Source organism: Mobula birostris, chromosome 13 (assembly GCF_030028105.1).
Source record: "Mobula birostris isolate sMobBir1 chromosome 13, sMobBir1.hap1, whole genome shotgun sequence".
NCBI classification, from domain to species: Eukaryota; Metazoa; Chordata; class Chondrichthyes; order Myliobatiformes; family Myliobatidae; genus Mobula; species Mobula birostris.
Window position 1 is genome coordinate 21,829,485 of NC_092382.1, and position 27,322 is coordinate 21,856,806.

At 47.3% G+C, this 27,322-nt stretch overlaps 1 protein-coding gene across 1 annotated transcript in view; it reads right to left on the minus strand.

The window, feature by feature from the left end:
- Window positions 1-27,322, minus strand: part of LOC140208536 (uncharacterized) — a 541,825-nt gene that overhangs the window by 158,562 nt on the left and 355,941 nt on the right. The gene's annotated exons all lie outside the window — the stretch shown is intronic.

A 27,322-nucleotide genomic window follows, 5' to 3' on the forward strand; every position in this document is an offset into this window, starting at 1 on the left:
TCTGTCACCATCGCACATTGAAAGTGATGGGACGCTATCCCGGAATGAACACGGGCAGAGATTCAATGTCGGTCCGTGAATGGGCGGTGGGTGGGGGGTGGTTTGTAAACAGAAAGGGGAGAAGAAAAGTGAGAGTTTTATAAAGTGAGAGTGAGGGGAGTTGGAGAGGGAGGTGAGGAAAGGAAGGGGGAACGTTAGGGTGAGAGGGGAAAGAGAAGGAGAGTAAGAGAAAATAGAGGGGTGAGGAAGAGAAAACGGAGTAATGAGACTGAGAAAGGAGGGTGTGTTGAGGAGTGAGGGGATGGTGAGGGGTGGGGTGGGGAGGAAGCGGGAATCGGGCACGGTGAGCTCACGTAGTGAGACTGAGAAAGGAGGGTGTGTTGAAGAGTGAGAGGATGGTGAGGGGTGGGGGGAAGCGGGAATCGGACACGGTGAGCTCACGTACTGAGACTGAGAAAGGAGGGTGTGCTGAGGAGTGAGGGGATGGTGAGGGGTGAGGGGGGAAGCGGGAATCGGACACGGTGAGCTCACGTAGTGAGACTGAGAAACGAGGGTGTGTTGAGGAGTGAGGGGATGGTGAGGGGTGGGGGGAAGCGGGAATCGGACACGGTGAGCTCACGTACTGAGACTGAGAAAGGAGGGTGTGCTGAGGAGTGAGGGGATGGTGAGGGGTGAGGGGGGGAAGCGGGAATCGGACACGGTGAGCTCACGTAGTGAGACTGAGAAACGAGGGTGTGTTGAGGAGTGAGGGGATGGTGAGGGGTGGGGTGGGGAGGAAGCGGGAATCGGACACGGTGAGCTCACGTAGTGAGACTGAGAAAGGAGGGTGTGCTGAGGAGTGAGAGGATGGTGAGGGTGAGGGGAGGAAGCGGGAATCGGACACGGTGAGCTCACGTAGTGAGACTGAGAAAGGAGGGTGTGCTGAGGAGTGAGAGAATGGTGAGGGGTGGGGGGGAGCGGGAATCGGGCACGGTGAGCTCACGTAGTGAGACTGAGAAAGGAGGGTGTGCTGAGGAGTGAGATGATGGTGAGGGGTGGGTGGGGGGAGCGGGAATCGGGCACGGTGAGCTCACGTAGTGAGACTGAGAAAGGAGGATGTGCTGAGGAGTGAGGGGATGGTGAGGGGTGGGGTGGGGGAAGCGGGAATCGGGCACGGTGAGCTCACGTAGTGAGACTGAGAAAGGAGGGTGTGCTGAGGAGTGAGAGGATGGTGAGGGGTGGGAGGAAGCGGAAAGTGGACACGGTGAGCTCACATAGTGAGACTGAGAAAGGAGGGTGTGCTGAGGAGTGCAAGGATGGTGAGGGGTGGGTGGGGGGAAGCGGGAAGCGGACACGGTGAGCTCACGTAGTGAGACTGAGAAAGGAGGATGTGCTGAGGAGTGAGAGGATGGTGAGGGGTGGGGTGGAGAGGAAGCGGGAATCGGACACGGTGAGCTCACGCAGTGAGACTGAGAAAGGAGGGTGTGCTGAGGAGTGCAAGGATGGTGAGGGGTGGGGAGAGGAAGCGGGAAGCGGACACGGTGAGCTCGCTGCGTGAAGAAGATGTTGTGAGAGCTGCACACACTCAGACTGGGTGTCGGGCCAGTTCCATTCCCTCTGTCCCGCTTACAGTAAATCTTCTCGGGATTTACTGTATCAATGAAAGCAGGTCTCAGCACTCGATTGGGTATGTTCTATTCTGGTAAGATGTTCACACCACTAAGTCCTCAAGACCCGAAACATTCTTGTAAAATCTCTATGAACACATTCAGTCTTATTGATAGCTTTCCTTCAGACAGCCGACCATAACTGCGCACAATACTCCCCTAATTCACCCTCACAAACGTCTTACACATCTCCAACATTTCATCTCATCTCTGATACTCAAAACCTTGACTTATGAAGATCAATGTACAGAAATATTCTCTTTACGACACTGTCGACCGGTGATGCCGCTTTCGAGAGATTACGGATCTCTATTCTCGGATCCCTCTGTTCCACCGCACTCATCCGTGACCGAGCATTCAACGTGTATGTCCTCCCAAAATGCGACAGCTCGCAGATACCTGCATGAAATTCCACCTACCAATGTTCAGCCTATTTTACCGGCTGGTCCAAAGACTGTAAGTGACTTTAACAGATCTTGGGGAAGTTTGATAAGTTTAGAACACACGCCAGTGACATTAGGTCTGTGATAAGTCTGAAGGAACAAGCCGTTCCAGTGTTTTCAGTCTATAGATCCCGATAGGTAAAACACCAAAGTATGTGCGCTGTATTTCCTCGTGTTTCTTTGCCCGGACCATGGTGAGAACAGAACGGCTTCCTGGATGCAAACGATTCCCGGGACCACTGAACGATGAATCCCCAGCCCAACATTTCCATCTACACTGGAATGCATGCTTCCTTTAATTACACGAGACACGGTGCACAAGAACAGAGACAAGGACAAGGACAGAGATATTTCTTTACATTGTTCTACTCAATACTTTGTGTAATCATCGGAGTTTCATGGAACAAAACGCCAGACATAGTTCCACTGTATCTCGGTACATGTGAAAGGAATAATCCTAAAACAGCACGAAACCGATAAACTGGATCGGTTAGTGTCCGCTGTAGCGAGACACCCTGAGGCTGAGAGTATCGCGATTATCGGCAGACGATAACCAGTTTGCAATACAACCCACGCAAGGTGGCGTCAGCAGCCAGGCACCATAGATGTTTCTGAAGTGTAGCGAACACAGAGAGTATCGGATCGCTTTGATCCTCACCGGGTGAGTTGCTACAGATCAGAAACCAAATGCGTGAGCGCCCGGCGGAGGCAGAGTCTGACAGCAGATCAGACGGATCTGGGTGAACATGTGGATAGAAGAGGCATAAAATTATCGCCATCCAGTTCTAGTCAGGGAGAGTACCTTACCCGGAAATGACGTGCCGCCGTGACGTACTCTGTGAACTTGCGAACCTGTGATATCCAAGTAGCCGCTCACTTCTCACTGTGGTCCGGACAAGGCAACTCCGTGTGAGCGGCCCAATCTGTCCACGGACTGTGACTCCCCCATGGTGGGAAGACTGATTCAGATTTGTTCCCTAGGTGAATGCAATTGGAATCGGTTTAGTATTGTCACATATACTGAGATGCTGTGAAAATCCAGTCTTGTGTACAGTCCAAATCATTATATGAAGTAGAACAAACAGAACAAGGTCAAATAGTAGCAATGCTGAATAAAGTGAAACAACTACAGATACACTGAACAACAGGGGGACAAAAAAGGAGGAAAATCACGACGGAATAAACTGAGAGGTGAAGAGTCCATATTATCGTACTCGGGATCATTTCAATAATATTTTATCAGCGGAGTAGAAGACCTGCCCGAGCCTGTAATTATGTGTTTGCTGTACTCTGCAGCTTTACTCGTGCTTTCCTGATCTTTTCCAGAAGACAGTTCCTCGGTCAGCTCTCCTTCCTCTCTGCTCATTTAGACACATTCAGTGACACAGTTTCGGTCTGATCCGGCCTCTGTAGTAGAGACAACAGGCAGAGTTTCGGCTCTCTTGAACCATCCGCGTTGGATAAAACCTGATAACGTTCGTGTTTCAAAGGATCATTAAATTCAGCACCCCACCAGTACCGGAAAAACAAACAACTTTAGCTGGGAAAGACAGATAAAGTCGCAATAACTGTCGCAATACTTCTCCCTCCACCCATCTCCAGGCCTTGAAATAGCGCTGGACAACAGATACAGTGCAACTCCCGAGACATGTCTGTCCTCGCTATCCCCCGCGCCCCAGAAAAACACTAGAGCAATTGCACCCCTACGTTGCCAATTGACAATCGCATTTCCTCAACGCTAGCATCGATTTTTCAAACTGACGTTAACATTGTGATTGCAAGATGATTCTGCAATCCTTGAATTTATCAGAACGATACCCGGGACAAAGCTGATTTCCAGTATGACCTGCGAAGTGGGTGAACCTGACCGTTCGCAGTCACTGTTAAACCGGAGAGGTTTCGCGGACACGGGAGAGGTTTCACGCTGGAGCGGAGCAGTGTGGCTGGGACAGGCGAACAGTGGGACTTCGACGACAGAACTGTGGCTCACAACGATGGTGCTGATCTACACTAATAAAATAGCTCGCTCCACTGGGGAAGAAAGGGGGATATAAACTGGTGAATGCAGAAAAACAAACGATTAAAATGATCGTCAGTGAGCCAGAGTGAGGAATCATGCGCGATGGTAAAGCTGGCGAGGAATGAGACGGACAAGGAGAACGCGGGCTCCATTGGTGCGGAATCTGCCTGTAATGAGCGGTGAATTAGTTGGGCCAGGCAAGGAAACATCAGTAATTCATGACATCCTCGCAGCAACGAGAGCCAGGGGATGTTTTATCGCGTCCTTCAGTTGCTCCCTGAACTTGGTCTGGGTGACGGTGTAAAGAGCCGTGTTTGTGCAGCAGCTCAGAAGCTGCAGCACCGAGCCCAGTTCTCGCAGAGAATCAGGAGGCACCGTCAGCGCAGAAGAAGCAGACAGCAGTTTCCACGCAGAATACACAGTGAACGGTGCCCACAGCAGGACGAAATTGCCAGAGATGATCAGCAGTAAAACGAGGGATTTCCTGCGGCTCTCCATCTGCGGGTCCCTGTCACCCTGTCCCTTGTCAGCGCACCGGAGTCTCCTGCGCCCTCTGCTGGTGACTAGAACATGCCGGACGGTTAATCCATTCGTCAGGAGAACCAGCAGGAATGGGATTACAGGGGTGAGAAGGTAATTAAATAATTCTATTGGTATTGCGACAGATAAAGACACATAATGCGCGGTTCTCCTACAAATAAATGGATCAATTATGAATGCATAACGCCCAGAGAACCGAAAATACCAGTAAATGTTTCTTAAACAGCTGATTACAGTCACCATCCCCAGAATCACAGCTGCAGTTTTCTCAGTGCAATATTTTGTTTTTAGCTTCTGGCAACAAATGGCCACGAACCGGTCAAAGGTGAAAGTGACGGTGAACCAGACCGAACAATCGGTGGCGGTGTAAAGCAGGGCGGCGTGGATTTTACACACGGGTGTATCCCCGGCCCAGAAGGTAAATTCCATTGGCACGTAAGTATACGGGATCTTGCTCAGTATCAGGTCCAGGACAACGACCATAAGATCCGCCGCTGCCATGGCAACCAGGTAGCGAGTGACAACTCTGGAGAGACCGCACTTTCCTCTGGACAAGATTAAAATCGTCACCAGGTTCACTGCGAGGAGGAGAAAAAAGTAATAATAATCAATTGACACACGTCAGGAAGCGTTTTCTGTTAAGTGAACATACAATTTATCCGATTTGTGGCTAGTGTGCAGTGATGCTGGCTCTTAGCTGACAGAGCGGTTGGCTGCTGGAATATTGTGGATTTGGATTATATTTCCAAATATTGAGGATTTGGATTATATTTACAACTTGATTCGGCAGATAATATTCTCGACGGGAGATGAAGCGACAGAAAAGAAGCGACGTTTTCAGGGGCAAAACATGTACGCCCCGATCATGAAATGATGTGTGGAACGGTTGAACAGAGTTTATCGATTAGATCATTGACCGCACAGTTCCAGGAGCCACAGTGAACAGCATCGCTGCAGAATTCGAAGTTTTCAAAATTTCTTATACGGAGTGTGCGACAGCAGCAACAATTTCAAATGGGAGAAAAACATTAGAAAAAGGTTAAATATTGCTGCGTAGTTGAGGTATGGAGTCAGACTCACCGGGAAGAGCAATGATAGCGAGGACAGGGTAGTAAATCACTTGAATGACTATTAATGCATGCACAATTCGAAGATCTAAGGACATCCATTCATAACTTTCAAAGATAAATTGAGCAGCCCAGAAGACATTCTTTTGAATTTCTGCCACTGCTGTTCCCGGACTCTGACCCATTACGGAACCAGCAAACCTTCCTTCCGCAGAGTGTGCTCTCTCTGTCCCTCGCTGTGTGGATCGGCGAACCGCTGTGAGTGCCGGAGCGGCTGCTCAGTGAGAACTCAGTGATTCCGATGTTTACTAATAGGAGAGGGAAACTCCCTCGTGACGCCGAAATCCTCTGTGGAAATGACTATATTGACATTTAATGAAATGACAGATGTAGTTAACCCTTTTCGCACAGCAGCTGAGTAGCCAGTGTGCGGAGGTGTTGTCAAATAATTTCGAGCAATAAAGTTCTATATGTTCATAATATGTTTATAAAATATTCAGTAGATTTGGCAAAAACTGAGTCAGAGTAAAATTCGAAGATAAGGACAAAATAAAACGTGCAGATTCTCTCATTAAGTTCGTTTAAACAAAACCGGTATTTGTTTCAAAAGCTTACTTTTGAATATTCTGATTGAAAAGCAGGGTAGCAGGAGTGTTTGGCTTAGAGAGAGAGGGAGAGAGAGATAGATAGAGTGAGAGTGTGTGTGTGTGTGTGAGAGAGAGGGGGTAGAGTGAGAGAGAGAGAAATACAGTCAGACAAAGAGAGGAGGGAGAGAGAGAGGGGAGAGAGTGAGAGAGCGAGAGACAGACAGACAGGGAGAGAGAGAGACGGAGAGAGATAGATAGATCGAGAGAGGGGGGAGAGAGAGAGAGAGAGAGAGAACATTATTATTCTTTGCACTCGATCTCTCGGTCTTTCTGTTGCTTTTCAAGTGTTTCACGGCCAATTTTCATACCATCATAATAAAGTGGTTTTGTCCATGAAGCATGTGCAGGAGAGTTTTTAAAGTACAAATCCCGTTGCATTGGGTCGGTTCCACTCTCTTGACCTCAGAATTCCGTGTCCAGTGGTGTGGACAGCCATCACAAACTGACCTCTTTTTTGTCTCGAGTGAAGAACTATGAGTTCATTTGTGTCTCGACATGCCCTTCGCTCTCTCTGTAGCCTCGCAGTACTGAAAGCAAACAGATAATTTCATAGTCAAAATTATCTTTATTATCACTGGAATGTGTCGTGATATTTGTTAACTTAGCAGCAGCAGTTCAATGCAATGCATAACATAGAAAAGGTAGATAAATAAGTAAACCAATTACATTGGATGAATAGTGATTTTTTTAAATCGTGCAAAATACAAGTAATACGTGTTAAAAATGTGGGATAGTAAGCACGGGTTCAATGTCCATTTAAGAATCGGATGGCAGAGGGGAAGAAGCTGTTCCTGAACCGCTGAGTGTGTGCCTTCAGGCTTCTGTACCTCCTACCTAATGGTAACAGTGAGAAAAGGGCATATCCTGGATGATAGAGGTCCTGAATAATTGACACTGACACTAATCTAGAAAGATGTCCTGGCAACTTTATAGGCCAGTACCCAAGATGGAGCTGCCTAAATTTACGACCCTCTGCGGCTTCTTTCGGTCCTGTGCAGTAGCACCTCACCCCCCGCAACCCTCCATATCAGACAGCGATACAGCCTGTCAGAATGATCTCCCATCTATAGAAATTTTTGAGTGTTTTTTGTCGACATACCTAATTTCTTCAAACTAAAAATTAAGTACAGTCGCTGTGCTGCCTTCTTTATAGCTGCATCGATATGTTGGGACCAGGTTAGGCCCTCAGACACCCAGGAACTTGAAATTGCTCACTCTCTCCACTTCTGATCCCTCTATGAGGATTGGTATCTGATTCTTTGTCTTGCCGTTCCTGAAGTCCACAATCTGCTCTTTCGTCTTACTGACGTTGAGTGCCAGGTTGTTGCTGAGACACCACTCCACTAGTTGGTATATCTCGTTCCTGTGCGCCCTCTCGTCTCCATATCATATTCTACCAGCAATCAATAAACTTATAGATGGTGTATGAGCTATGTCTTACCACACAGTGATGGGTGTACAGAGAGTAGAGCAGTGGGCTAAGCACACAGTCATGGGTGTACAGAGAGTAGAGCAGTGGGCTAAGCACACAGTCATGGGTGTACAGAGAGTAGAGCAGTGGGCTAAGCACACAGTCATGGGTGTACAGAGAGTAGAGCAGTGGGCTAAGCACACAGTCATGGGTGTACAGAGAGTAGAGCAGTGGGCTAAGCACACAGCCCCGAGGTGCACCAGTGTTGATCGTCAGCGTGGAGGAGATATTGTCACCAATCCGCACAGACTGTGGTCTTCCAGTTGGGAAGTCGATGATCCAATTGCAGAGAGAGGTACAGAGGCCCAGGTTCTGTAACTTCTCAATCAGGATTGCGGAATGATGGTGTTGAATGCTGAGCTATTGTCACCAAGCAGCATCCTGCATAGGTAATTTTATTGCCCAGGTGGTCTAAAGCCGTATGAAGGGCCATTGAGATCGCTTCTGCCGTTCACCTGTTGTGACGATAGGCAGATTGCAGTGGGTCCAGATGCTTGTTGAGACAGGAGTTCACCCTAGTCATGACCAACCTCTCAAAGCATTTCATCACTGTAGATCTGCGTGCTGCCGGGCGATAGTCATTAAGGCAGCTCTCATTAATCTTCCTAGGCGCTGGTATAATTGTTAATTTTTTGAAGCAGTAGGAAGTTCCGCCCGTAGCAGTGAGAGGTTGAAAATGTCCTTGAATACTCCCGCCAGTTGGTTGACACAGGTTTTCAGAGCCTTTCCAGGAATTCCACTGAACCTTTCCCCTTGCGAGGATTCACTCTCTTTAAAGACAGACTAATATCGGCCTCTGAGACAGAGATCACGGCATCATCGGGTGCAACAAGGATCTTCACAGCTGTAGTTATATTCTCCCTTTCAAAGCCCGCATAGAAGGTGCTGGGTATATCTGGTAGTGAAGCATCGCCGCCATTCATACTGTTGGGTTTTGCTTTGTAGGAAGTAATGTCTTCCAAACCCTGCCAGCGTTGTCGTACGTCAGATGTCGCCTCCAACCTCGTTGAAAATTGTCGCCTCGCCCTTGAAATAGTCCTCCGCAAATCATTCCTGGTTTTCTGGTACAGACGTGGGTCGCCAGATTTGAATGCCACAGATCCAGACTTCAACAGACGACGTTCCCTCTGGCTCATCCACGGCCTTTGGTTTGGGATTGTACAGTAATTAATTGCAGGCACACACTCATCCACATAGCTTTTAATCAGGTCCATAACAACTACACTATACTCATCCAGATTGGAAGATGAATTCCTGAATACAGTCCAGTCCACCGATTTAAAGCCGTCCTGTAGGGGCTCCTGTGCTTCCCTTGTCCAAACTTTCTTGGTCCTCACTGCTGGTGCTGCAGTCTTCAGTCTCTGCCTATATTCGGGGAGTAGAAGTACAGCCAGGTGATCAGACTTCCCGAAGTGAGGGCGTGGAATAGCACAGTAGGCATTCTTGAGGTAGCAGTGGTTCAGTGTGTTGTTTCTTCTGCTATCGCATGTGATCTGTTGATGGTAACTGCTTAGTGATTTTTTTTCAGACTGGCCTGGTTAACAGCCCCAAAATGCTGGTGAAGGCGTTAGGGGGCGCTGTTTCGCGCATGTTGATCCCATTGATCCTTCCCTATGCCACCGAAAATAGGGTTCACACCTTTTAGGTTTTTGACTGAAATGTCTGTTCTCTCTCTTCTCTCTAACAACCTGGGAACGGGTTGAATGATGATCAGTCGCCCCAAACGAGGTCCCCACTGACACAGAGGCCGCTTGACCCGTCTTGTTCCCTCACAAGTGCAACGGTCTGACAACCAGTGTCATCTTCTCTCCACTTCTCAAAGCGGTCCCGGAGGCGCAAAGCAGATTTGACCCAATCTACATCGTTGGCACTTCGGAGGTCTTGGGGAATATTTGGGAGAAATTCATCAAGTATTACCCCCTATTATTATTCATATACCTGTCTCTGAATTCCACACGTATTCTCACCTTTACTTCCTGCTTACGACTGGGTGTCCTGATGTGATATCCCATGTATTATGGATTGCCCCACCAGTGATAATGGGTCGGTCGTCATGTTATTGTAGGGCTCTGACTTTATATTTATATACTCTGACTCTGTATTTATAGTAATGTATGGCACCATTTATGAGTTTGCCTTTTAAAGCAACATTTTTGTGAATGAAGTTTGCCACGTGATTGTGTCTGTGTAAGTGACCAGATGACAAGCTCCCGCGTGGGAGGTTGGTCACGAGGGTTCAGTCGCTCGACATTCACGATGACGTAGTAAACAGGATGAGACATTGGCTTTGTAGTTGGATCCAGAGAGTGGAGGTGGAGTGTTGTATCTCTGACTGGAGGCCTGAGACTTGTACAGTGCCGCAGGGATCAGTGCCGGGAACGTTTCTGTATCTCGTCTATATCAACCATCTGAATGATAATGTGGTTTACTGGAAATTTGCCGATGACAACATGATTGGAGGTGTAGTGGACAGCGAGGAAGGCTGTAATGACTTACAGCGGGATCCGCACCGGCTGGAGAAATGAGCTGAACAATGGCTGCAGGAATTTAATGCAGACAAACGCGAGGTGTTGCTCTTCGGTAGAACTAACCGGGACGGTTGGACGGAGGGGCACTGAGGAGTGCGGTAGAACAAAGGGAGCTGGGAATACAGGTCCATACTTCGTTGAACGTGGCGTCAGAGGTAGATAGGGTCGTAAAGAAAGCTTTGGGCACATTGGCCTTTCTGTATCAAAGAGTTAAGTACAGGAGATGGGATGTCACGCTGAAGTAGTATGATACATTTCTGAGGAAATATACAAGGATGTTGCCGGGTCTGGAGCTAATGGTCTTCCATTGGTTAACAGTTTCTTCTGTCGTGATAATTCCTTCATTTCCCATCCGTGTGCTTTCATTTATCTTCAGTTTCATGTACTTCTTATCAGAATAGTATATGTTCGTTGGAGTGGTTAATCATGTTTCCGTTAATGAAAATATTTCCTTAGAAGTTTTATCTGACTGTTGTGTAAAGTATTTATGTCTTATTCTGTTCATCCATCTTTCCTGGGTGGAGTTGATGTCGGTGGGTTCGAGTATACATGGTGTTTTTCAAAATTCCTCATTTCAGTCCTTGTTTTCCTTTGTAAGATTTCCAGATCGGTTTCAGACAAAGATATCACGCGATACATGTGTTATATACGTCAATATGTATTATTTTGCTTTTCTCGGCTCAAGTTGATAAAACCAGAGGGACGGGCACACTTGTTTCTCAATTGCTCAGAACTTTCCGATTATTCTAATGGTGTTTAGTATTGTACTTTTCTGGAGATTTACTGACATACTGCTGGGTGAGGATGGTGACGGGTGAGGAGGATGGGGGAGATGGAGGATGTGAGGCGTGTGGACAGAGGAGAGAAGATGGTGAGGGAGCTACACACACTCAGACAGGGGAGTGGGAAGTTCCATTCTCTCTGACCCAAACAGACACACACACACACACGCACACACACACACACACACACAAACACACACACGCGCACACACACACACACGCACACACACACACACACACACACACACACGCGCACACACGCACACACACACAGACACACACACACAAACACACAGACACACACACACAAACGCACACACACACGCACACACACACACACACACACAGACACACACAAACACACAGACACACACACACAAACACACACACACACACGCACGCACACACGCACACACGCACACACGCACACACACACACACGCACACACGCACACACGCGCACACGCGCACACACGCACACACGCACACACGCACACACACACACACACACGCACACACGCACACACGCACACACGCACACACACACAAATACAAACAAATATACGGCAGTTCAATTCGAAGCCATTTATGTTTTAATTGTTGAACTTGAATTCTGTTTGCGTATTTAACAAGAATGTGCTTATCAACGGAGACAGGGAAGTTATGGTCGGGTACAGGAACTGTGGTGTACAAAGGCTGTAATAAATCTAGTCAAGAAGAAAAGTAAAGCTTACAAAAGGTTCAGAGGGCTAGGTAATGTTAGAGATCCAGAAGATTATAAGGCTAATAGGAAAGAGCTTAAGAAGGAAATTGGGAGAGCCAGAAGGGCCCATGAGAAGGCCTTGGTGGGCAGGATTAAAGAAAACCCCAAGGCTTTCTACAAGTAAGTGAAGAGCAAGAGGATAAGATGTGTAAGAATAGGGCCTATCAATGGAAAAGTGTGTATGGAACCGGAGCAATTAGCAGAGCTACTTAATGAATACTTTACTTCACTATTCACTGTGGAAAAGGATCTTGGTGATTGTAGTGATGACTTGCAGCAGACCAGAAAATACTTGAGCATGTAGATATTAAGAAAGGGGATGTGCTGGAGCTTTTGAAAAGTATCAAGTTGGGTAAGTCACTGGGACCGGATGAGATGTACCGCAGGCTGCTGTGGGAGTCGAGGGAGGGGATTGCTGATCCTCTGGCGATGATCTTTGCATCATCCATGGGGACGGGAGAGGTTCCGGGGGATTGGAGGGTGGCTGATCTTGTTCCTTTATTCAAAAAAGGGAGTAGAGATAGCCTAGGAAATTATAGACCAGTGAGTCTTACCTCAGTGGTTGGTAAGTTGATGGAGAAGATCCTGAGAGGCAGGATTTATGAACATCTGGAGAGGTATAACATGATTAGGAACAGTCAGCATGGCTTTGTCAAGGGCAGGATGTGCCTCACGAGCCCAATTAAGTTTTTTGAAGAGATAACAAAAGAAATTGATGAGGGTAGGGCGGTAGATGTGGTTTACATGGATTTTAGCAAGGCATTTGACGAGGTCCCTCACGAGAGACTCATCCAGAAAGTCATGAGGCATGGGATCAGTGGAACCTTGGCTGTTTGGATAAAAAATTCGCTTAAAGGAAGAAAGCAAAGGATACTTGTGGAAGGAAAGTATTCTGCTTGGAGGTCGGTGATTGGTGGAGTGCTATAGGGATCTGTCCTGGGACCCCTGCTATTTGTGATTTTTATAAATGATTTGGATAAAGAGGCAGAAGGATTGGTGAGTAAGTTTGCGGATGATATTAAGATTGGAGGAGTTGTGGATGGAGCTGTAGGTTGTCGAAAGTTACAAGAGGATACAGACAGGATGCAGAGTTGGGCAGAAAGGTGGCAGATGGAGTTCAATCCGGATAAGTGTGAGGTGATGCATTTCGACGGACAAACCAGAAGGCTGAGTACACGGTTAATGGTCGTTACTTAAGAATGTGGATGAACAGAGGGACCTTGGGATTCAAATCCACACATCCCTCAAGGTCGCTGCACAGGTTGACAGTATAGTTAAGAAGGCCTGTGGGATGCTAGGCTTCATTAATAAGGGGATTGAGTTCAACAATAGAGAAGTCATGTTGCAACTCCACAAAGCTCTGGTGAGACCACACTTGGAGTATTGTGTTCAATTCTAATCACTGCATTATAGGCAGGATGTGGAAGCTATGGAGAGGGAGCAGAAGAGATTTACCAGGATGTTGCCTGGATTGGAAAACAAGTCTTATGAGGCAAGGTTAGCAGAGCTGGAGCGTACGAGGATGAGAGGGGACTTGATAGAGCTCTACAAGATTATGAGAGGCATAGATAGGGTGGATAGCCAGTACTTGTTTCCCAGGGCACGAATAGCGAACATCAGAGGGCATATGTACAAAGTAAAGGGAGGGAAGTTTAGGGGAGACACCAGAGGTAAGTTTTTTTACACAGAAGGTTGTGGATGCCTGGAATGACCTGGAATGATGGTGGTGGACGCTAAAACTTTAGGGGTATTTAAGAGCCTCTTGGACAGGCACATGGATGAAAGAAAAATGGTGGGTTACAGGTTAGTGTTGGTTTAGTACTTTTTTAAAGGATTTTATGGGTCCGAACAACATCAAGGGCCGAAGGGAATGTACTGTGCTGTTGTGTTCTATGGTTCTATGGTCATTGTAAAGCGGGCGAATAATGAGTCGAACAAGGACAACGCTGGGCTGCATTGCTGCAGAATTTGCCTGCAATGAGTGGTGAATTATTTGGGCCAGGCAGGGAAACATCACTACATCACTAATTTATGACATCCTTGCGGCAATGAGAGCCAGGGGATGTTTTATCGCGTCCTTCAGTTGCTCCCTGAACTTGGTCTGGGTGACGGCGTAAAGAGCCGTGTTTGTGCAGCAGCTCAGAAGCTGCAGCATCGAGCCCAGTCCTCGCAGAGAATCAGGAGGATGTGCCAACGCAGAGAGAACCGACCGCCGGTTCCACACAGAATACACAGTGAACGGTGCCCACAGCAGGACGAAATTGCCAGAGATGATCAGCAGTAAAACGAAGGATTTTCTGCGACTCTCCATCTGCGGGTCTCTGTCACCCTGTCCCTTGTCAGCACGCCGGAGTCTCCTGCGCCCTCTGCTGGTGACTAGAACATGCCGGACAGTTAATCGATTCGTCAGGAGAGCCAGCAGACGTGGGGTCACAGGGGTGAGGAGTTAATGAAATAAGTCCATTGGCATTGCGACAGATAACGACACATAACGCGCGGTTCGCATACAAATAAATGGATCAATTATCACTGAGGAACGCTCGAGAGCCGAAAATACAAGTAAATGTTTCTTAAGTAGCTAATTACAGTCACTGTTCCCAGAATCACAGCCGCAGTTTTGCCAGTGCAATATTTTGTTTTCAGCTTCTGGCAACAAATGGCCACGAACCGGTCAAAGGTGAAAGTGACGGTGAACCAGACCGAACAATCGGTGGCGGTGTAAAGCGGGACGGCGTGGATATTACACACCGGTGTATCCCCGGCCCAGAAGGTAAATTCCATTGGCACGTCAGTATACGGGATCTTGCTCAGTATCAGGTCCAGGACAACGACCATAAGATCCGTCGCTTCCATGGCAACCAGGTAGCGAGTGACAACTCTGGAGAGACCGCACTTTCCTCCCGACAGGAGTAAAATCGTCACCAGGTTCACTGCGAGAAGCATAAAAAAATCAGTGTACAAACATCCGGAAGCGTTCTCTATTATCATACATTTTATCCGATTTGTTCTCTGCCACGTTCGTTAATCATTGCTGCTCAGGAAAATTATCCAGAAAATCAATTATTAGAATCAAATCGCAAGTGAAATCGGTGAAAAATATCATGCACATTTGTGTATCAATATCACCCAAAAGCAGCAGCGAATAACACGGATAACGATCACTGATATTTGGTAACTTCGGGCGTGTTCGGGGAGAAGGTGTAAATGGGACATCAAATACGAACTCTACAGAAACTTAAATAAAATTAAATAACTTTCCGCAACAATGACTGTTTAAATCAACGGCAGGCTCCCTCCCCTGATCATTATACCCTACTGCAAATGTCTTTGGCATATTTGTTTGTCAAATTAGCAGCAGCAGTTCAATGCAATACACAATCAAGCAGACAGAGAAAAAAGAAGATAATAAATATAAATAAAACATATTAAATAAATAAACAAGTAAATTAATTACGTATGTTGAATAGATTATTTTTAAAATGTGAAAAAACAGAAATACTGCATATTAAATAATGAGGCCGTGTCCAAATCTTGATAGTCCATTCAGGAATCGGAATGCAGAGGGGAAGAAGCTGCTCCTGAATCGCTGAGTGTGTGCCTTCAGGCTTCTGTATCTCCTACCTGATGGTAACAGTGAGAAAAGGGCATGCCCTGGGTGCTGGAGGTCTTTAATAATGGGCGCTGACTTTTCGAGACACTGCTTCCTAAATATGTCCTAGGTACTTCGTAGGCTAGTGCCCAAGATGGAGATGACCAGATTTACAACCTTCTGCAGCTTCTTTCGATTCTGTGCAGTAGCCCCTCCATACTATACAGTGATGCAGCCCGTCAGAATGCTCTCCACAGTGCAACTATAGAAGTTTTTGAGTGTATTTGTAGACATGCCAAATCGCTTCAAGCTCCTAAAAATGTATAGCTGTTGTCTTGCCTTCTTTATTTCTGCAACAATATGCTGGGACCAGGTTAGATCTTCAGAGATCTTGACACCCAGAAACTTGAAGCTGCTCACTCTCTCTCTACTTCTGACCCCTCTATGAGGACTGATGCGTTGTACTTCGTCTTACCCTTCCTGAAGTCCATAACCAGCTGTTTCGTCTTACTGCTGTTGAGTGTCAGGTTGTTGCTGCGGCACCACTCCACTAGGTGGCATATCTCACTCCTGTACGCCCTCTCGTCACCACCTGAGATTCTACCAACAATGGTTGTATTTTACACAGTCCCGTATTGTCAACATAGAGCGGAAAACCAGCTTTCAAATCTGGCCCGAGAAAAATATGTTGCGAATTACTGACAAATACAGAACGTCTTCCTGGTGCTGCCCGCTCCCTCCCCTCTCCCCCCCCCCACTTTTTCCAACTACTATCCCCTCTCCCTGACCCTTTCCCACTCAGTCCACAACAGAGACCCATATCAGAATGAGGATCATCATTACCATCTCACCTCAAGAAATTATTTATTATTGAGCCAGCAGTACAGAGTAATATACAATTACTACAGTTCTGTGGCGAGGTCTCGGGCATCCTCGCTCTGTATAAAATACTGTCACTAGTGGACCATCCTGTCAGCAGTAGCTCCAGTGAATTCGCTCAATGTACGAGTGATTCCGAGGAGCGGAATCCATCCATAACCCATTAACCGATTTAAATCTGCTGACCGATAGCTCGGAGAAGCTGGTCGACTCTCTGACACGTTGAACAGAAGATCTGATTTTGCCTCAGCGGATGTTATGTTCACAAGCCGGAAGTTAACTGGGCAAATGATATTCCTCTGGAATTTTTCCTCCACGCTTCTTTATCCCCCTCAGATACTCCTGCCCTTATTAAAGAGATTTTCCTCCATTCCTTTGCATTTTATTTCATTCGTGGTTTAAAAAAAATACTTCCCCGGAATAAGGACCCTCTATTATCCCCAAAGCAATGACTCACTGTCAGAATTTCATGGCCTTTTCGTAACCTTCAGTGTGCAGATTTTTTGTTTGTTTTTGTCACTTCAGAGCAGCAACCAAGTTGGCAGTCAAATGTAAACGCCGACTAAATAGTTGAGGACGCTTTTGAATTGCAATAGGAGAATGGAATCAGTTTTGTACCAGGATTATTCGAAATCACTGAGACCACAGTCAATTTTCGCGAGTCAAAAATTCAAAAAAATAAACACTCACAGATAGGACAATTGCATTTTATCATTGTTGAGTTCCTATCGTAGAATCAAATCTGATACAGATATCGATTGGAGGAGGATAATCAGAAGAGAGCGAATGATTGTGAGAATAATTTAACAATAATATAGTCGAAATTGAGATCCCTTTCCTTTTTTTTTGAGTGAAATGCCAATGGAATTCAAGGAAGAAGTCGAAACTTCGGACGGTGTTGCAGAATTCAGTCCATATAGACAACTACAGTTTCGACTACACAATGTTATGCAGATGAATATTGTTTGAAATGACCAGAGAATAACAGAGTCGGGAATATTCACCATAATGTAACTCCTCTCAGGAGAAGACAGATAACAAGCCGTCTCTCTTTATCATTATTATAACCCAATTCTGCGAAAGCCTCAGAGTGACATTTGAAAAGCGAATGAAGGATTGTTTTAAATCACGTGAATTACCAGAGGAAAGGACAGAGGTGGAACAATTCAGACATTTGCTCTCAAATTCCGGTAATGCGGAGATAGAGCTGCAGCGGGACGAATGCCAGTGGTGAACCGTGAGGAAAGGATCACGGATTCCCTGGACAGCCCGGGAGTTTTAGAATAGACAGTCGGTTCTGGGAGAAGTGGGAAGGCGGGATGTTCTGTTCGATGGCGTGGCAGGCACGTACGGAGCTGGGCGGTGCTGGGTGAGCGGTGACGTTGGCGGCTGGTTGATAGTCAGACCGGTTGTCTGAGAGAATAACGCACGTTTAGAAGTCAGATTGAATTCCGTTGCAAACACAAGGAGTTTCAAGCAACTTGACTCAAAAGCCGATATTTTCGAGCGGACGATGGAGCGACTGAGAGAAAGCAACGCTTCCACAGGCAAAATATTAGAACCTCGTTTATGAACTGATGTGAGCAACGATTGAACGGAGTTTACCGATTGGATCAATGGCCATTACACCCGCAGATTTACAAGAACCACAGTGAACAGAATCGTTGCAGAATTTGAACCTTTGGGGATTTCTTACCTGGAGTGTGCGGCAGTATCAATAATTTCAAATGGGTGATAAATATTAGGAAGCAGTTAAATATTGTTGTATAGTTGAGTTTTGGAGAGACACTCACCGGGAAGAACAACGATAGCGAGACCGGGGTAGTAAATCACTTGAATGACTTTTAATGCGTGCGTGATTCGAAGATCCAAGGTCATCCATTCATGCTTCGCAAAGATAAATTGAGCAGCCCAGAAGACATTGTCCCGAGTTTCTGTCACATTCCACGTTTCTGTTCCCGGACTCTGATCCATTACGGAACAAGCAAACCTTCCTTCCGCAGGGTGTGCTCTCTCTGTCCCGCTGTGTGGGTCGGCGAGTCGCTGTGAGTGTCGGAGCGGCTGCTCAGTGAGAACTCAGTGATTCCGATGCTATTTAATAGGAGAGGGAAACTCCCTTGTGACGCCAAAACCCTCCGTGGAAATGACGATATTGGCATTTAATGAAATGACAGATGCATTTAACCCTTTCTGCACAGCAGCTAAGTAGCAGGTGTGGAGGTGTTGTAAAATAATTTCGAGCAATGAAGTTTTATGTGTTCATAATTTGTTTATTAAAATATTCAGTAGAGTTAGCAAATATTGAGTCAGAGTAAAATTCGAAGTTAAGGTTAGAATAAAATGTGCAGATTCTCTCATTAAGTTCCTTTAAATAAAAAAGGTATTTGTTTCAAAAGCTTAATTTTCATATATTCTGAATGAAAAGCAGGGTGGCATAAGTATTTGGCTGAGAGAGTGAGAGGGAGAGAGAGATAGCGAGAGGAGGAGAGAGGGAGAGAGACACAGGCAGACAGACAAAGAGGGGGAGGAGAGAAAGAGAAAGGGAAAGAGTGAGAGAGACAGAGTGAAAGAGACAGACAGAATGAGAGAGAGAGAGAGAGAGAGAGAGAGAGAGAGAGAGACTGACTGATAGAGGGAGGGAGGGAGAGAAGGAGAGAGCCTGACAGAATGTTCTCCCATCTACAGAAGTTTTAAAGTGTTTTTTATCGACAGATCAAATCACTTCAAACTAAAAATGAAGTATAGTCGCTGTCTTGCCTTCTTTATAGCTGCATTGATATGTTGGGACCAGGTTAGACCCTCAGAGATCCAGACACCCAGGGACTTGAAACAGCTCACTCTCTCCACTTCTGATCTCTCTATGAGGATCGGTATCTGATCCTTATTTTTATCGTTCCTGAAGTCCACAATCACCTCTTTCGTCTTACTGACGTTGAGGGCAAGGTTGTGGCTGAGACACCACTCCACTAGTTGGTATATCTCGTTCCTGTGCGCCCTCTCGTCTCCATATCATATTCTACCAACAATGGTTGTATCATCAGTGAATTTACAGATGAGCAATGCCTAGCCATACGGTCATGGGTGTACAGACAGTAGAGCAGTGGGCTAAGCACACAGGCCCGAGGTGCACCAGTGTCGATCATCAGCGTGGAGGAGATATTATCAAAAATCTGCACAGACTGTGGTCTTCTAGTTAGGAAGTCGAGGATCCAGTTGCACCGGGAGGCACAGAGGCCCAGGTTCTGTAACTTCTCAATCAGGATTGCGGGAATTCTGGTGTTGAATGCTGAGCTATTGTCACCAAACAGCATCCTGCATAGGTATTTGTATTGTCCAGGTGGTCTAAAGCCGTATGAAGAGCCGCTAACATTGCATCTGACGTTGACCTGTCGTGGCGATAGGAAATTTGCAGTGGATCCAGATGCTTGTTGAGACAAGAGTTCACTCTAGTCATGACCAACTTCTCAACGCATTTCATCACTGTCGATGCGAGTGCAACCGGGAGATAGCCATTAAGGCAGCTCACACTAATCTTCCTAGGCACTGGTATAATTGTTGATTTTTTTTGAAGCACTAGGAAATTCCGCCTGTAGCAGTGAGGGGTTGAAAATATCCTTGAATAGTCCCGCCAGTTGGTTGGCACAGGTTTTCAGAGCCTTACCAGGAATTCCACCGAACCTTTCACCCTGAAAGGATTCACTGTCTTTAAAGACAGACTAACATCGGCCTCTGAGACGGAGATCACAGCGTCACCGGGCGCAGCAGTTATACGCTCCCTTTCAAGGCGCCCATAGAAGGCGTTGGGTATATCTGGTAGCGAAGTATCGCTGCCCGTTATACTGTTGTGTTTTGCTTTGTAGGATGCAATGTCTTGCAAACCTGCCAGAGTTGTCCTACATCCGATGTCGCCTCCAACCTCGTACGAAATTGTCGCTTCGTCCTCTGCAAATCATACCTGGTTTTCTGGTACACACCCAGGTCGCCAGAGTTAATTGCTACAGATATAGACTTCAGCAGAGACGTACCGCTGGTTTATCCACGGCCTTTGATTTGGGATTTTACAGTAATTCTTTGCAGGCACACACTCATCCGCACAGTTTTAATGAAGTTGGTAACAACTGCAGCATACTCATCCAGATTGGAAGATGAATTTCTGAATACAGTCCAGTCCACCGATTCAAAGCCGTCCTGTCGGCGCTCCCGCGCTTCCCTTGTCCGTACCTTCTTGGTCTTCATTGCAGGCGCTGCAGTCTTCAGTCCCTTCCTATACTCAGGGATTACAGGAAGAGCCGGGTGGTCAGACTGCCCGAAGTGAGAGCGTGGAATAGCACGCTAGGCATTATTGATGGTGGTGTAACAATGGTCCAGTGTGTGGTTTCTTCTGCCATTGCAAGTGATGGTAATTTCTTGGTGATTTTGTCCCAGACTGTCCTGGTTAACATCCCACAAACTGCTGGTGAAGGCGTTAGGGGGCGCTGTTTCCTGCATGTGGATCACATGCTCCTTCCTTATGCCACCGAATGTAGGGTTCACAGCATTTCGATTTTTTTACTGAAGTGTCTGTTCTCTCTCTTCTCTCTAACAACCTGGAAACGAGTAGGATGACGGCCATTCGTCCCAAAAGAGGTCCCCACTATCGCCGAAGCCGCTTGACCCGTCTCGTTCCCTCGCAAGTGATCGAGTGCAACGGTCCAACTTTCAGTATCATCTTCACTTCACTTCTCAAAGCGGTCCCGGAGCACGTAGCAGATTTGACCCAATCTACATCGCTGGCACTTCGGCAGTCTTGGGCAATATTTGTGAGGAGATCATCAAGTATTATTATTATTATTATTATTATTATTATTATTATTACTACTACTATTGTTATTCGTATACCTATCTCTGACTTCCACACGTATTCTCACCTCTACTTCCTGCTTACAACTGGGTGTCCTGGTGTGATATCCCAAGTATTATGGATTGCACTACCCGTAATAATGGGTCGGTCGTCATGTTATTGTCGGACTCTCTCTAAAACAGGACGCGGATTGTATTTGTAGTAATGTATGGCACCTTTTATGAGTTTGCCTTTTAAAGCAAGATTTTTGTGAATGATGTTTGCCACGTGATTGTGTCTGTGTAAGTGACCAGATGACAAGCTCCCGCGTGGGAGGTTGGTCACGAAGGTTCAGTCGCTCGACATTCAGGATGACGTAGTAAACAGGGTGAGACATTGGCTTTGTAGTAGGATCCAGAGAGTGGAGGTGGAGTGTTGTATCTCTGACTGGAGGCCTGAGACTCGTACAGTGCCGCAGGGATCAGTGCTGGGAACGTTTCTGTTTCTCGTCTATATCAACCATCTGAATGATAATGTGGTTTACTGGAAATTTGCCGATGACAACATGATTGGAGGTGTAGTGGACAGCGAGGAAGGCTATAATGACTTACAGCGGGATTCGCAACGGCTGGAGAAATGAGCTGAAAAATGGCTGATGGAATTTAATGCAGACAAATGCGAGGTTTTACTCTTCAGTAGAACTAACCAGGGGAGGTTGAACGGTGGGGCACTGAGGAGTGCGGTAGAACGAGGGGAGCTGGGAATACAGATCCATAATTTGTTGAAAGTGGCGTCACAGGTAGATAGAGTCGTAAAGAAAGCTCTAGACACATTGGCCTTCATGTATCAAAGAGTTAAGTACAGGAGATGGGATGTCACGCTGAAGTAGTATGATACAGTTTTGGGGAAATTTACAAGGATGTTGCCGGGTCTGGAGTTCATGGTCTTCCATTGGTTAACAGTTTCTTCTGTCGTGATACTTCCTTCATTTTTCATCCGTGTGCCTTAATTTAATTTCAGTGTCGTGTACTTCTTATCAGAATAGTATATGTTCGTTGCAGTGGTTAATCATGTTTCCGTTAATGAAAATATTTCCTTAGAAGTTTTATCTGACTGTTGTGTAAAGTATTTATGTCTTATTCTGTTCATCCATCTTTCCTGGGTGGAGTTGATGTAAGTGGGTTCGAGTGTACATGGTGTTTTTCAAAATTCCTCATTTCAGTCCTTGTTTTCCTTTATGAGATTCCAGATCGGTTTCAGACCAAGATATTATGCGATATATGTGTTATACACGTCAATATGTATTGTTTTGTTTTTCTGGGCTCAAGCTGATAAAACCAGAGGGACGGGCACACTCATTTCTCAATTGCTCAGAACTTCCCGACTATTCTAATGGTGGTTTGTATTGTGCTTCTCTGGAGATTTACTGACATACTGCTGTGTGAGGATGGTGACGGCTGAGGAGGATGGGGAGATGGAGGAGGTGAGGCGTGCGGACAGAGGAGAGAAGATGGTGAGAGAGCTACACACACTCAGACAGGGGAGTGGGAAGTTCCATTCTCTCTGACCCAAACACAGTAACCAAGGCAGCACAAGGGGAGGGTCTGAGGTTTCCCATTCTCGCTCCGTTCGCCAGTTCCTCCTGTTCCCGAGCTGCAGTGCGAGTTTCTGCTGCTCTGAATGGAACCTCTCACGCGTCGCTGTACCGTCCACATCTCGTCTCTGACTGACAGTGATCCTGACATTCACTGTCTTTCTCTGTCTCTCTCTCCCTCTCTCTCTCCCTCTCTCTCTCTCTCTCTCTCTCCCTCTCTCTCTCTCTCTCTCTCTCTCTCTCTCTCTCTCTCTCTCTCTCTCTCTCTCTCTCATTCACTTGAATTCTCTGTGTGTCTCTGTCTCTACCTCTCACTCCCTCGGTTTTACTCATTGCTCTCTCCGACTTGCCCTCTCACTCTCTCTCTCGGGTTTGTTTTCTGTTGTTTTTTTTTCTGTCTCTCTCCTGTATTTGTCTGCCTGTCTGACTGACCTTCCCTTTTTTCTCAACTGCCTTGAAATCTTTCTCTCCAACAATCCTTCTCTCTCTCCTCGCACTTCCTCCCGTGGCAGAGTCTGGGGTTTGGGATTGAGAGAAAAGGACTGCGGAGACAGACTGTGTGTGTGTGTGTGTGTGTGTGTGTGTGTGTGTGTGTGAGCGAGAGAGAAAGAGAGAGAGAGAGAGAGGGAGACAGAGACATTTACCCCCACCCCAATTCTCACCCTCAAAGTCACCGTTCAGGTGATGGGTGGAAAGAGAGGGAGACGGCAGAGAGAGAGAGACGAGAGAGACAGACGGGAGAGAAAGAGCTCTGGGGTAGAGAGTCTGTAGAGGGACTGAGAGTCTGGGACAGACAGACGGGGGTGAGGAGAGAGTGGAGGACCCTGGAGGAAGAAAGCCCTGTCTAATGACCATCAGCAGATATATTTCATTGATTCTATTGTGGTTATTATTTTATGTTGTTTTTTTGTGGATGCCTGCAAGGAAATGACATGATCGGCACAGCTTTGTGGGCCGAAGGGTCTGTATTGTGCTATAGGTTTTCTATGTTCTATGTTTCTAAACTGACTCTCAGAGCTGTATACGGTGGCATAGAAGCATTTCTATAATAAATTTGCTTTTAACTTTGAACGAGACCAATGGAGAGAGGGAATGTGGGAGAGAGAGAATCTGGGAGGGCGGAGAGAGAACGACTGGGGAGGGGGGGGAGAGTGAAACGGGGAGAAAGGCCAGTGAGGGAGATGGAGAGACCAAGACGGGAGATAGACCAGGAGGAGAGTGAGAGGAATCGTAGATGAGAGAGCAGCCGGGGTGAGGGAGAGATTTGGGATGAGACCGGGGATATAGAGACGGGGCGAGGTGGCGTGGGGGACGGTAGAGAGACTGGGGGCCTGGACAGTAAAAGAGGGTAGAAAGAGATGGGTGGGAGCAACAGCGCGGGAGGGGTAGAGAGAGAGATAGGGACAGAGGGAGAAACGAAATAAAGGGTGGTGAGTGGGGCTGGGGGACAGGGTGGGAGAGAGAGCTGGGGAAGGATATGGAGAGGGAAAAGGGGACAGAGGGGGGAGAGAGGGGAGTGAGGGACAGAGATGCTGAGGGAGTGGGTAATGGACGACGCAGAGGCGATGATGGTTTTACTCATCTCGTCTCCTCTCCGCACCTTTTCTTTCTCCCCTCCCCTCCTCAATCTGATCCCTCCCTCTCACCCCGTCCCCTGCTAACCAGCCCGCACCGACAGACCTCGCCTCCATCTTCTCCAGCCAGCCCGCGCCCACTCCTGCCTTTGACAGACCTCAGTGAAGACACGTTCTCCGCTCCACGGGACAAGCTGAAGGATTCGTGTCAGGCCACCTGAGGAGAGGAGGGAAAATCGAGGCGGTATTTTGGAGTTGGGAGTGCGGTGGTAACGGTGCCAAGCATTTCCCGTAGCTACATTCCTCCCCATGGGTACTTCTCAGTTTTCCTCTACTATTGAATGAATCACTCCCTCACACTCCTCATTCTGTTCCTCCCCACCCTGTCCTATCAGACCCCTCTCTCCCAGTCCCGTCACTTCCCTCTCTTCCCATCCCATCAGATTCCCTCGCTCCTCGTCCCATCACTTCCCCTCCCTCCACGTCCCATTTCCCTCGCTCCCCGCCCCATTACTTCCACTCTCTCCATGTCCCATCACTTCCCCTCCTTCCCAGTCCCATCACTCCCGCTCCCTTCCTGTCGTTTCATTCCTCCTCACCCTCTCTCTATATTATCCACGTCGCAAACAGTTTCTGACAGGAACTTTTGTCCCTTTTCGTCCCCTATTGAGTCAGTGACTTCGCCACGGTCACCGTCTCATCAGTCCACTCCTCGTCCCGTCACTCCTCTTCCTCCCAAACCCCTCACCCCTCCTCCCCAAAACCCACATGTATATGTGTATGTGTGAATATCTGAGATATATACATTAATTTATTCAATGAGAAAATTATTAGAATTAAAACATACATGCAATACCCAAGACGATATAAAACACAAAGTAAAATACCGTTATTACGATCGGTAACACACTCGATCCCGGGATTGTATCCACGGGCACCGCATGTTCCTTCGTCATAGATTCTGTGTGCGACAGTGGCCATTGTAAGTCTGTGTCTCACTCCATCCCTGGCGGCCACGTTAACCAAGGAACACACACAAAAATGCTGGTGAACGCAGCAGGCCAGGCAGCATCTCTAGGAAGAGGTACAGTCGACGTTTAGAGCCGAGACCCTTAGTCAGGACTAACTGAAAGAAGAGATAGTAAGAGATTTGAAAGTAGGAGGGGAGGCGGAGATCCGAAGTGATAGGAGACGACAGGAGGAGGAGGGATGGGGCTAAGAGCTGGACAGGTGATTGGCAAAAGGGATACAGAGATGGAGGAGGGGGAGGGTCATGGGACAGGAGGCGTAGGGAGAAAGAAAGGGGGAGGTGAACCCACTATAGTGAGAGGGACAGAGGGAGAAAAAAGGGAGAGAAAAAATGGGGAAAAATAATAATGATAATAAATAATAAATAAGGGATGGGGTACAAAGCAGAGGTGGGGCATTAACTGATGTTAGAGAAGTCAATGTTCATGCCATCAGGTTGGAGGCTAACCAGGCGGAATATAAGGTGTTGTTCCTCCAACCTGAATGTGGCTTCATCTTTACAGTAGAGGAGGCCGTGGATAGACATATCGGAATGGGAATCGGACGTGGAATTAAAATGTGTGGCCACTGGGAGATCTTGCTTTCTCTGGCGGACAGAGCGTAGGTGTTCAGCAAAGCAGTCTCCCAGTCTGCGTCAGGTCTCGCCAATATATAGAAGGCCACATCGGGAGCACTGGACGCAGTATATCACCCCAGCCGACTCACAGGTGAAGTGTCGCCTCACCTGGACGGACTGTCTGGGGCCCTGAATGGTGGTAAGGGAGGAAGTGTAAGGGCATGTGTAGCACTTGTTCCGCTTACAAGGAAAAGTGCCAGGAGGGAGATTGGTGGGAAGGGATGGGGGGGGGGGGGACGAATGGACAAGGGAGTCGCTGGGATTGTGTGATGGGACAGCGCGGAGGGAGCTTCACGCTGTGTCTCACCCCAGGAGTCTGTGATAAGACAGTGTGGAGGGAGCTTCACGCTGTGTCTGACCCCGGGAGTGTGTGATGAGACAGTGTGGAGGGAGCTTCACGCTGTGTCTAACCCCGGGAGTGTGTGTTTGGACAGTCAGGGCCCCAGACATATTTATTTATTATTTCTCTTTTTTCTCCCTCTGTCCCTCTGACTATACCCCTTGCCCATCCTCTGGGTATCCCCCTCCTCACCCTTTTCCTTCTCCCTGGACCTCCTGTCCCATGATCGTCTCATATCCCTTTTGCCAATGAACTGTCCAGCTCTTGGCTCCATCCCTCCCCCTCCTGTCTTCTCCTATCATTTTGGATCTCCCCCTCCCCCTCCCACTTCCAAATCTCTTACTAGCTCTTCCTTCAGTTCGTCCTCACGAATGGTTTCGGCCTAAAACGTCGACTGCACCTCTTCCTAGAGATGCTGCCTGGCCTGCTGCGTTCACCAGCAACTTTGATGCGTGTTGCTTATTATCAAAGTTCTTATTTGTCACCATATACTACCCCGAGATTCATTTTATTGCAGTCATTTACAGGACAATAAATCAATATAGCAGAATTTATGAAAAACTATACAAAAACAAAGACTAATCAACAAGCAACGTGCAAAGGAAGGGAAATTTGTGCAAATAAAATATTAAATAATAATGACATGAGTTGTAAATTCTTTGAAAGTGAGTCCGTAGGTTGTGGAATCAGTATAGAGATGATGTGAGTGCAGTTATCCACGCCGGTCAGGAGTCACCGTTGTCTCAGAAAAAAACCCGCCATCATCGGGCCCTTCTTGACTGTGTAATTCCCCGGCATCAAACGTAAAAGTTGCCCGTGAACGCAGCAGGCCAGCCAGCATTACGTACTCCCGGGATAATCCCACCCCGGGACACCGGTGTCCCAGACTGAGCACCGGCCCCCGGGCTCTTCCTGTCTGTGTCATTCCCCGGGCTCTCGAAACCGCACATCCGGCGGAAGCAGCGCGCTGGACAGG